Here is a 10,000-nt window from a genome sequence, read left to right as displayed (position 1 = left end):
ATCTTGTATACAGTTCCAGATGTCCAACATTTCTGATATATTTTGTGTAGGAAAACGATACAATTTTTTGGGATGTGTTTTAGCATCACATTCGATAGTGCATCGATTCCAACTGAACTTTTTTTATTGCCAAGGGAAGCTATAGCGGTTTGTAACTCCTCATACGTAATAGGAGAATTAAACCACAAGTCATTTTGCGGAATGGGATCACTGTATAAAGCACTATTTTCTTCCCTGTCTCTGTGTGTTTTACACTCAGGTGATAAGCCTTCGTATTTGCTATTTTTCGCAAACATTTCAACAAAGATTTCTGCCTTTTCCTGATCTGATAGAAACTTGTTTTGTGAGTCATTTGATATTGGGCAACTTGGTAACTTTATTCCATTTTTCATTTCTTTCATTTTTGTCCAAACTTTATTAAAGTCTTTATGATCTGAAATTTCTTGTGAACAAAATGATGACCAATGATCTTTTTTAGCTTGGGCTACAGTCATATTACTCTGAGTGTTTGCTTTCTTCATTTCTTTGTGGTTTGGGGGCTTACTGTCCGCGAGGTAGTTCTTAAATGTTTCTTTCTTGTAACTAACTGCCTTTTCACATGCATCATTCCACCAGACATTGCCTGAACGGTCACCTGACTTCACAGCCTTTACTTTTGGTATCGACATATCAGCTGCTGATAACACAGCTTCTGTAAAATTTGAATACATTACATCTACACTCTCATTCTCAAGTTTTTCAAAATCGTGAGAGGTAAGAATGTTTTGAAATAAATCCCAATTTGCATTTTTATATTTATATTTTGGAATTATGTCGACGTTATTATCAGGCTGATTATCATCATCAGCGATTGTAATGATGATAGGCACATGGTCGCTTCCCAATGTGTCTTTATGTGTTTCCCAGGTACATGATGGAACTAGCTCCGGGGATATTAGTGTCAGGTCAATTGCTGTTGGTCTGTGTTTTGAGACGTCAGGAATTCTAGTAACACTACCATCATTCATAAGATAAAAGGGGCTGTCAGTGATGTTTTCTATTAACCGATTGCTTGTTACAGTTTTACAGTCCTTTTCCCAGAATGGAGCGTGAGCATTGAAATCACCAGCTATTACCCATTTACCAGGCTGTTGTTCTTGTAATGTTCTAAGCCACTCAGTATTTCGATCGTTTGGACCTTTCGGAAGATAAACGGAAAGTACGTTAAGAATTAGCTTGTTGCTAAATTTTACTGTAGCTGCACAAGAGTGTATGTCAAAGCTTGCAATAGATTTTAAAACAGGAGACTCACATAGATTATACTGTAATTCCCTAAGTATATAAATAGCAGTACTTATCTTCTTGCCCTCGTTCCCAGTTTCATATACTGGTGGAAAATAATAATTTGGAAGTTTGGGAAGCTTACATGCACTGATATTAAGTGACTGCAGAATCAAAACATCACACTTACTTGATGCTAGAAAATGTTTCAAATAGGCCAGGTTAGATAGAATAGATCTGCAGTTCCACTGGAGCAGCCTAATTTGCAATTGCGTTTGTTTTTTCATTACTGATTATCTTTCCTATCAGATAGGCAAATAATGTTATCAATACTATGAATAAATCAAACTGTATGATGGTGAAAATAAACAGTAAATGAAAGGAAACGGGAAACAAAAATAATAGTCTAAATATTGTCAACAAAAAATGCACTTGCAAACGGCAGGAAGAAAGGTCACTCAGCAAAACAAGAATATCGCTCAGCACAAAAGTTTATCAGTGCCAGGCAGAAGTTGACGCAAATGTTAATAAAACACTGGCCAGTCCATCAGTGCGTCGTAAGGATTGTACCAGCCGTGATGAAAGGGGGCGGGGTTCTGGTGATGGTGGAACCTGGCTCTGCGTGTTGATTTCTTCGGTGTTTCCCAGAGAAGATCTCGAACATGTCGCCCGATGTTTCCTGCGAGGATGCTGGCTCCTCTGCCGTTGGGGTGGACAGCGTCTCTGAGGGCGTTGGTCTTGAGGTTGTCGTTCTTTATAAATGATATGTTTTTTTCGTCAAACAGTTCCGAAGCCACCATTGCGTTGAACAGTTGTCTCTTGACCTCCAGTTTTGAATCTTTGACGGTGGTTGCTGAACTTACGATGAACTTTGTTGTTGGATTTTTCTTTGCAGTGTCTTTCACTGTTGAGGTAAAGAAATTACTGACTTCTGTTGTATCTTTTGATCTTAAGTCGTTGATGCCACAATGAATGACAACAGCTTCAGGCTTTTTCTCTGTGGTGGTGACAGCTTGAAGTAAATTTCTGGTTTCAGACACTGTGTGGGATTTTTGCATGAAGGCTTTGAAGTGGTATGATCTGCCCAGTCTGTTTTCCTGCACACGGTTGAGCACGGAATCATGGAGAATTATTACCTTGGGTAATTCCCCGTTTTCTTCTTTCTGCACAGAGCATGTATTTCCAGACTTTGTACTTTTTACGTCATCCATCGTCTTTTCGTCACAAGACGTCACCGATTTTTCAACTTCTTTTTTCTTCTTTTGAAGGGCAGTTTTGTCTTGGTGGCTTGCTCGTTTTTTGTCTGCTGCCGGGTTCTCTGATGAGGAAACTCTGGCCACGTCGGCGTAGGTAGGTGTAGGGCTGGGGCTGGGGCTAAGACTGGGGCTTTCAGTTTGTGTTGCCTGTGTTGTCATGGAAACAGGTTCCATTCAGCAACGTTTTGTTGGCTCCTGTTGTCCCCGTACAGTTGCTTCCAGGGAAGAGACACGATCACACAAAACCATTATTATTTTTCTTAGATCCATGATCGTGTCGGACATCTCGGGAATGGAACTGAGATTGCTCATCGGTCTTGTATTCGTGGAACTCGTGTCGGTGGGATTGGACAACCGCTTTGTACGTTCAGTACTCCCAGACTCGCTTCGCAAAACCTTCACGGACTCACCGGTTTTAAGGAGGAGTCCGGTCGCCTCATTGTTCTGAGCGGTTTTACTGTGTGCAGCTGCAACTGGTTTCCCGCTCGATTTTCTTGTTCTCATGTCTCCAAAACGTCTGCGACAACTTCTTACCGCGAAGAAATTATCCGCTGAGTGTAGTCTCCGCCATTTTGGAATTGTATCGTGTGTGTGTGTGTGTGCGGGTAGATGTGCAATGCGGTTTGGCTGACTGAAATGGAGAGGCACGTAAATTTCAGTAATCTGTATATTTGTATATAGCTATTTCCATTTGGTACCATTTATTTTTTTAATTTTCTATTCATTTTATTTGTTTGTTGTTTTCTTCTTATGTTGGACATGTGCTGCTGCCAAAAAGAAAATCTCTGTACCAAAGTATAGACAATAAAGTTTGTGTATTGTGTATTGTACAGCTCAGTCTTTTGTAAAGGGCTGTGGCTCTCAAACTAGCAGACAAGATTGCACTGGCTTTTAGCCGGCTGTAGCCATCCCAAAGTCGACTGTCCTGAAACCCTCTTGGCCGAGAGAGTGGGAGATATATAATTATAACCTAGACAAGGCACTCTCTACTATAATCAAATTCTAGCCCAGACAGTTGGGATAGATGTCTCCTCTGCTGTTCTGGCCATAGTCGGATACGACTGACTCACATACAAATGTAAGGGGGGGGAGGGGAAGAAAGAAAAATAAGAAAATAAACAAGCACGTAAATAAATAAGTAAATAAATGAATGAATGAATAAATAAATAAATAAATGCATCTTCTTCTTATTCCTCTTGATTCCGTGGGGAACATAGGGCCGCAACAACACTCCTCCAACGCACCCGGCTCTGGCTGGTCCTCTTCAGTTCAGCCCACGTCATTCCGGCCGCCCTGGTCTCTGCCTCAATGCTTCTCCGCCAGTTCTGCTTCGGACGGCCAACTTTCCTTTTCCCTTGTGGGTTCCAATCAAGAGCCTGTCTTGTGATGTTTGTTGCAGGCTTGCGTAGTGTATGGCCTATCCATCCCCATTTCCGTTTCTTGATTTCCGTCTCCAGTGGGGCCTGTTTTGTCATGTTCCAAAGTTCTTCATTGGAGACAATCTCTGGCCATCTGATGTTCAGGATGTTTCTTAGACATCTGTTGGTGAATGTCTGAAGCTTGTGGGTGCTGGTCTTTGTCACTCTCCACGTCTCTGAGCCATAGAGTAGAACCAACTTCACGTTGGTGTTAAAAATCCGGATCTTGTTGCGGATTGAGAGGGCTGTCGATCTCCAGATTGGTCGAAGGGTGTTGAAGGCGTGTCTTGCTTTGTTGATACGGCTCTTGATGTCTTCGTCCGTCCCCCCGTCTTTGCTGACAACACTGCCTAAGTAGACAAACTTGTCAACCTCCTTGATGTTCTCTTGGTAAAATAAATGCATGAATGAATAAAATCTTAACGCTAAGCAATCTTCGCGATGCAAAAAATCGCTCATGCAGCTTAGTTCAAGGACGACCTTGGATTCAGCTGACAAGTGACTTCTCAAAACGCCCCTCAAGGGGGAGGGGAGAGGGGTGTTGGGGTGGGGGAGGGGGCGGGGCAAGAGGAGGATAACAGACGGGAGACAGCGCAGCACAGCTGGGGGGGGGGGGGGGGGGGGGGGGGGGGGGGGGGGGGGGGGGGGGAGAGGAGGGGGAAGAAAAAAATCCTGTCAATATTTGAACAGCCACTCGTGCTGTACAGAAACCTTCCTCCTCCTCCTCCACCACCCTCAACCCCTTCCCTGCCCTCGAACCCTTCCTTCCTTCCTTCCTTCCCTCCTTCCTTCCTAGCTCCTTCCTTCCATGGAGTGATCACAATTATTTGTTGGTTATTCTATCACTGATTGGGGGGATCTACAGGGAAAAGGTACCAAGAATAAATAAATAAATAAATAAATAGATAAGACGCATGTTTCGTAGTATCTAGGCTGGAGCACTCTAGCTGGCGAGGAGGGATGATAAATATGAATGACTAGCGTTCAGACCACTACCAGTTGAGGTCCAACTGAGGGGGGCCTCGGGGGAGTGGGGGGGGGTACGGGGGGGGCGGGGGGTACTGGTGGGTGTAGGGGTTGGGTCCCCCCGAAAGCTCAGCAGGTTCACGCGCGTTACGACTTGGTCAGCACTCAACATACTGTGGGTCTGTGTGAGGTGAGCGCATGTAGACACGCTGAAAGGAAAATAAGGGAGGGGAGAGAGAGAGAGAAAGAGAGAGAGAGAGACAGAGGCAGAGAGACGTTCCTAAAAGCCCTGAAAATCTGTTCACGTTTTGTCAATGCTGACTCAAAGCGATCGACTCGCTCGCTGAACCATCTCGGTAAAGGCTGATGTCAGTTACCGCCCGGAGTTGCCTGTAGTATCTGTGTTGTACATGTCTGTGTGTGTGTGTGTGTGTGTGTGTGTGTGTGTGTGTGTGTGTGTTTGTGTGTGTGTGTGTGTGTGTGTTTGTGTGTGTGTGTGTGTGTGTGTGTGTGTGTGTGTGTGTGAACTGAATGGACAAACGGGATAAAACGCTGAACATTCAGAGACAGAGAGAGAGAGAGAGAGAGAGAGACATATGAATACAAAAATAGGTCAATCATTATTGATAATAATTACCATTAATTACAGAGCACACACACACACACACACACACACACACACACACACACACACACACTCCTTCGTTTTGTTTTCATACTTGTATTTTATTCATTTATTATTTTACTTTGTGTCTTCTTTTTTAAATCTTTTTTTTTTTTTAATACTGCTTTGAGATTTTTAACGCTGTTTCGTTCTTGAAATTTTAGGTATGGTATAGCATATGCTTGAAAGCTTAAAAATTTATAAAAAACAAAACAAAAATAACCCACGCCACAACACAGAAATTTGGAGAAGATAACAAACAAGAGAGGCAAGGCCTTCAAGACTCACTTGTGATAAATTACGTCCCCTAGCATTAATTACAGAGTAATTTCCCTTTTTTACTATCTGCACCAAAACGTTTGCAAAATAAATAAAAATTCCATGCTCAGCAAAAGAAGTTCCTGTTTGAACAAAAAATGATAATAATGAATCCTCTTGTTGTTGTGTCAGAATAAGAGGTCAAGGTGCCAAGTTTAGAGAATACAAAAAAGTATAAATATAACAGTAAATGCAGTTTGCATATAATTAGGCTTCTTTTTTTAAAAATATTTTTTGGAGCCCATCCCAGAGGTGCAATATTGTTTTAAACAAGATGACTGGAAAAAAACTGAATTTTTCCTATTTTTATGCCAAATTTGGTGTCAACTGACAAAGTATTTGCAGAGAAAATGTCAATGTTAAAGTTTACCACGGACACACAGACACACGGGCACACACACACACACACACACACACACACACAGACAACCGAACACAGGGTTAAAACATAGACTCACTTTGTTTACACAAGTGAGTCAACAAAAAACAAAAAAAACACAAAAAAACCCACCGGTAGCAAGAAAGGCAGACAAGGGTTGCGGGCGTAGTAAAAAAAAAAAAAAAAAAAAATAAAAAACAATGAATAAATAAGTAAACAGATAAATGAATGAATAAATAAATAAATAAATAGATAAATGAATAAACAAAAAGATGACAGGACTGCGTCAGTGGTACGTGTCACACAGTCAATACCCATTCCACAAGCATACACTATTTTTTTGACAAACTGCGAAGTAACCATGCACTAAATTGACTGTAGCCTGTCTGATATATATATATATATATCGTAGCATCTGTAATACAATGATAATATAAAGGCGATAAGCGTCTATAATCTTGTGCACAGGCGCTTGAGGCCTCTCCACTTCCTGAAACTACAACAGTTGTTGATAGACTCTTTAGATTAACAGACATACAGACACAGACATGCACACATACACGTCTCTGTCTCTGTCTGTATCTGGCTCTATTAAGTATTAGTATATATATATATATATATATATATATATATATATATATATATATATATATAATAGTATATATATATATATATATATATATATGTGTGTGTGTGTGTGTGTATAATAGTATATATATATATATATATATATGTGTGTGTGTGTGTGTGTGTGTGTGGTGTGTGTGTGTGTGTGTGTGTACGGAAGAGGCCGAGAGGTGTTTTAAAGCCTAACACCAGACAACACAAAGACATAATACAGGTATTTCTTTTCCACACGAAATTTATTCTCTTCCGCTTCTCTCTGTTTCCAAAACACACATGCAAAAATAACAATTATGTATCGAATAAATAGTACATTGCTTCACATTCACTCCACACGAACTCACTCACACAGCTTTTACTTGTGAAAACAAAAACAAACAAAACAAAACAAAAAAAAAACCCACTGAATTTTCTATAAAACCACAACTAAAAATAATATAAAAAAAATAAAAAAGAGAGAAAAACAGCCAGAAGACTTTCGCGAAACGATCTCTGCTTCTCTCAAATAAATGCTCTGAGGAGACTTTGTTCACACATACACAAAACCCCAAAAACTGACAGGCGCACAGATATTCGTGCTTAAAATGTAGTTTTTCTCTTGAAGAACAAAAGAAAAGAAACAGCAAAAAAAAAAAAAAAATAAGCAAACAAAAAACCCAAAAAATCCCAAAGAAAAAACCAAAAAAACCCAAAAAAACATTGACACACAGCTTCAAACCAACTTCGCCGGACACAGGACGCAGAATTCTGACCAAATAAATGATTATATTATAAAGTAAATTAAACGAGAGAAAAAAAAAATAATAAATCGCTTTCTCCACACACGCATCCCAACTGCGAAACACACACATAAGAAGAAAAAAAGAAAGAAAGAAAGAACCCCCCCCCCCCACCCCCCTCTCCACCCCCAGGCCACACACAGACAAATAAAATGTTCTGATAAAGAAAAGAAGAATATCAGTATCAGTATCAGTAGCTCAAGGAGGCGTCACTGCGTTCGGTCAAATCCATATACGCTACACCACATCTGCCAAGCAGATGCCTGACCAGCAGCGTAACCCAACGCGCTTAGTCAGGCCTTGAGAAAGACAAAAAGATGAATAAATAAATAAATAAAATAAAATAAAATAAAATAAAATAAAAAAATAAAATTATAATAAACAATAAATTAAAAAAAATAATATAAATAAATAAAGTAAAAATAAAAAAAAATTAATAATAATAAATAATGATAATAATTATAATAATAATATTTTATTTTTATGTAGCGCTATAATACAAGCATAAGCAAGCTCTAAGCGCTTTACAATCGAGTAAATAAATAAATAATCAATTAATTAATTACAAATAATAAACAATAATAATAAATAAATAAAATAAATAAATAATAAAACAAATAATAAATTTAAAATAATAATAATAATAATTATAATAAAGAAGAAGAATAGCGACACACACACACACGCACACCAAATAAATAATGATAATAATTATAATAATAATATTTTATTTTTATGTAGCGCTATAATACAAGCATAAGAAAGCTCTAAGCGCTTTACAATCGAGTAAATAAATAAATAATCAATTAATTCATTACAAATAATAAACAATAATAATAAATAAGTAAAATAAATAAATAATAAAAACAAATAATAATTAAAAAAAAAATTAAAATTATAATAAAGAAGAATAGCGACGCACACACACACACGCACACCAAATAAATAATAATAATAATTATAATAATAATATTTTATTTTTATGTAGCGCTATAATACAAGCATAAGCAAGCTCTAAGCGCTTTACAATCGAGTAAATAAATAAATAATCAATTAATTAATTACAAATAATAAACAATAATAATAAATAAGTAAAATAAATAAATAATAAAACAAATAATAATTTTAAAAAAAATTATAATAAAGAAGAAGAATAGCGACACACACACACACACGCACACCAAATAAATAATGATAATAATTATAATAATAATATTTTATTTTTATGTAGCGCTATAATACAAGCATAAGAAAGCTCTAAGCGCTTTACAATCGAGTAAACAAATAAATAATCAATTAATTAATTAAAAATAATAAACAATAATGATAAATAAATAAAATAAATAAATAATAAAACAAATAATAAATTTTTAAAAATAATAATAATAATTATAATAAAGAAGAAGAATAGCGACACACACACACACACACATACACACACTAACGCACACCAAAAAAATTTGGACAGGATGGCGTCAGTGGTATTTCGAAAGAGGTCCGAAGACCTCTCCTGAAGCGATGACGACGACAATGGTAATGTAGATCATCTCGTGACGCTGATGTACTGGCGGTGACTCGAACCCCGGGCCCCCCAATTTCTCAACAGGTAAGTTCATAATTGCAAAAACATCGAAGTAACCACACGACTAAGCCTGCCCGGGAAGTTTCGCTTATCTGGCGGTATATAAAGCGAACGTCAATGGTTGTGCAATACATCGACTCCGCTGCACAGGCGCTTGAAATCTTTCACTGAGACTCAGCAATCTCTCTCGCTCGCTTCTTCTTCTTCTTTGTCCTGTTGTTGTTGTTGTTGTTCTTGTTGTTGTTCTTGTTGTTCTTCTTCTTCTTCTTTATGCTGATGATGTTGTTGTTGTTGTTCTTCTTCTTCTTCTTCTCCTTCTTCTTCTTTATGATGATGATGATGATGATGATGATGATGATGATGATGATGATGTTGTTGTTGTTGTTGTTGTTGTTGTTGTTCTTCTTCTTCTTCTTCTTCTTCTTCTTCTTCCTCCTCCTCCTCCTCCTCCGCCTCTTCTTAAATAAAGATCGACTTGAGTCTGATAATTGGCTGATTTGAGATTAAAGGCGTCTGTTTACCGACAGTGATGTTAGACTTTCAGTGTCAGTTACAGTTTAAAGGAGGTGTCAGAGCGTGTGGACTGATCCATATACGCTACATGACATCTGTTACAACAAAAAAAAGAGAGAAAAAAAAAGCTGATATATTGGTTAAAATGGAGAGAGAGAGAGAGAGAGAGAGAGAGAGAGAGAGAGAGAGAACAGACCCTTTATTTTAAATTTTGAACTCACACCGTTTGTGTGTGTGTGTG

This window comes from Babylonia areolata, chromosome 5, assembly GCF_041734735.1.
Source record: "Babylonia areolata isolate BAREFJ2019XMU chromosome 5, ASM4173473v1, whole genome shotgun sequence".
NCBI classification, from domain to species: Eukaryota; Metazoa; Mollusca; class Gastropoda; order Neogastropoda; family Buccinidae; genus Babylonia; species Babylonia areolata.
This window is presented reverse-complemented; position numbering follows the sequence as displayed.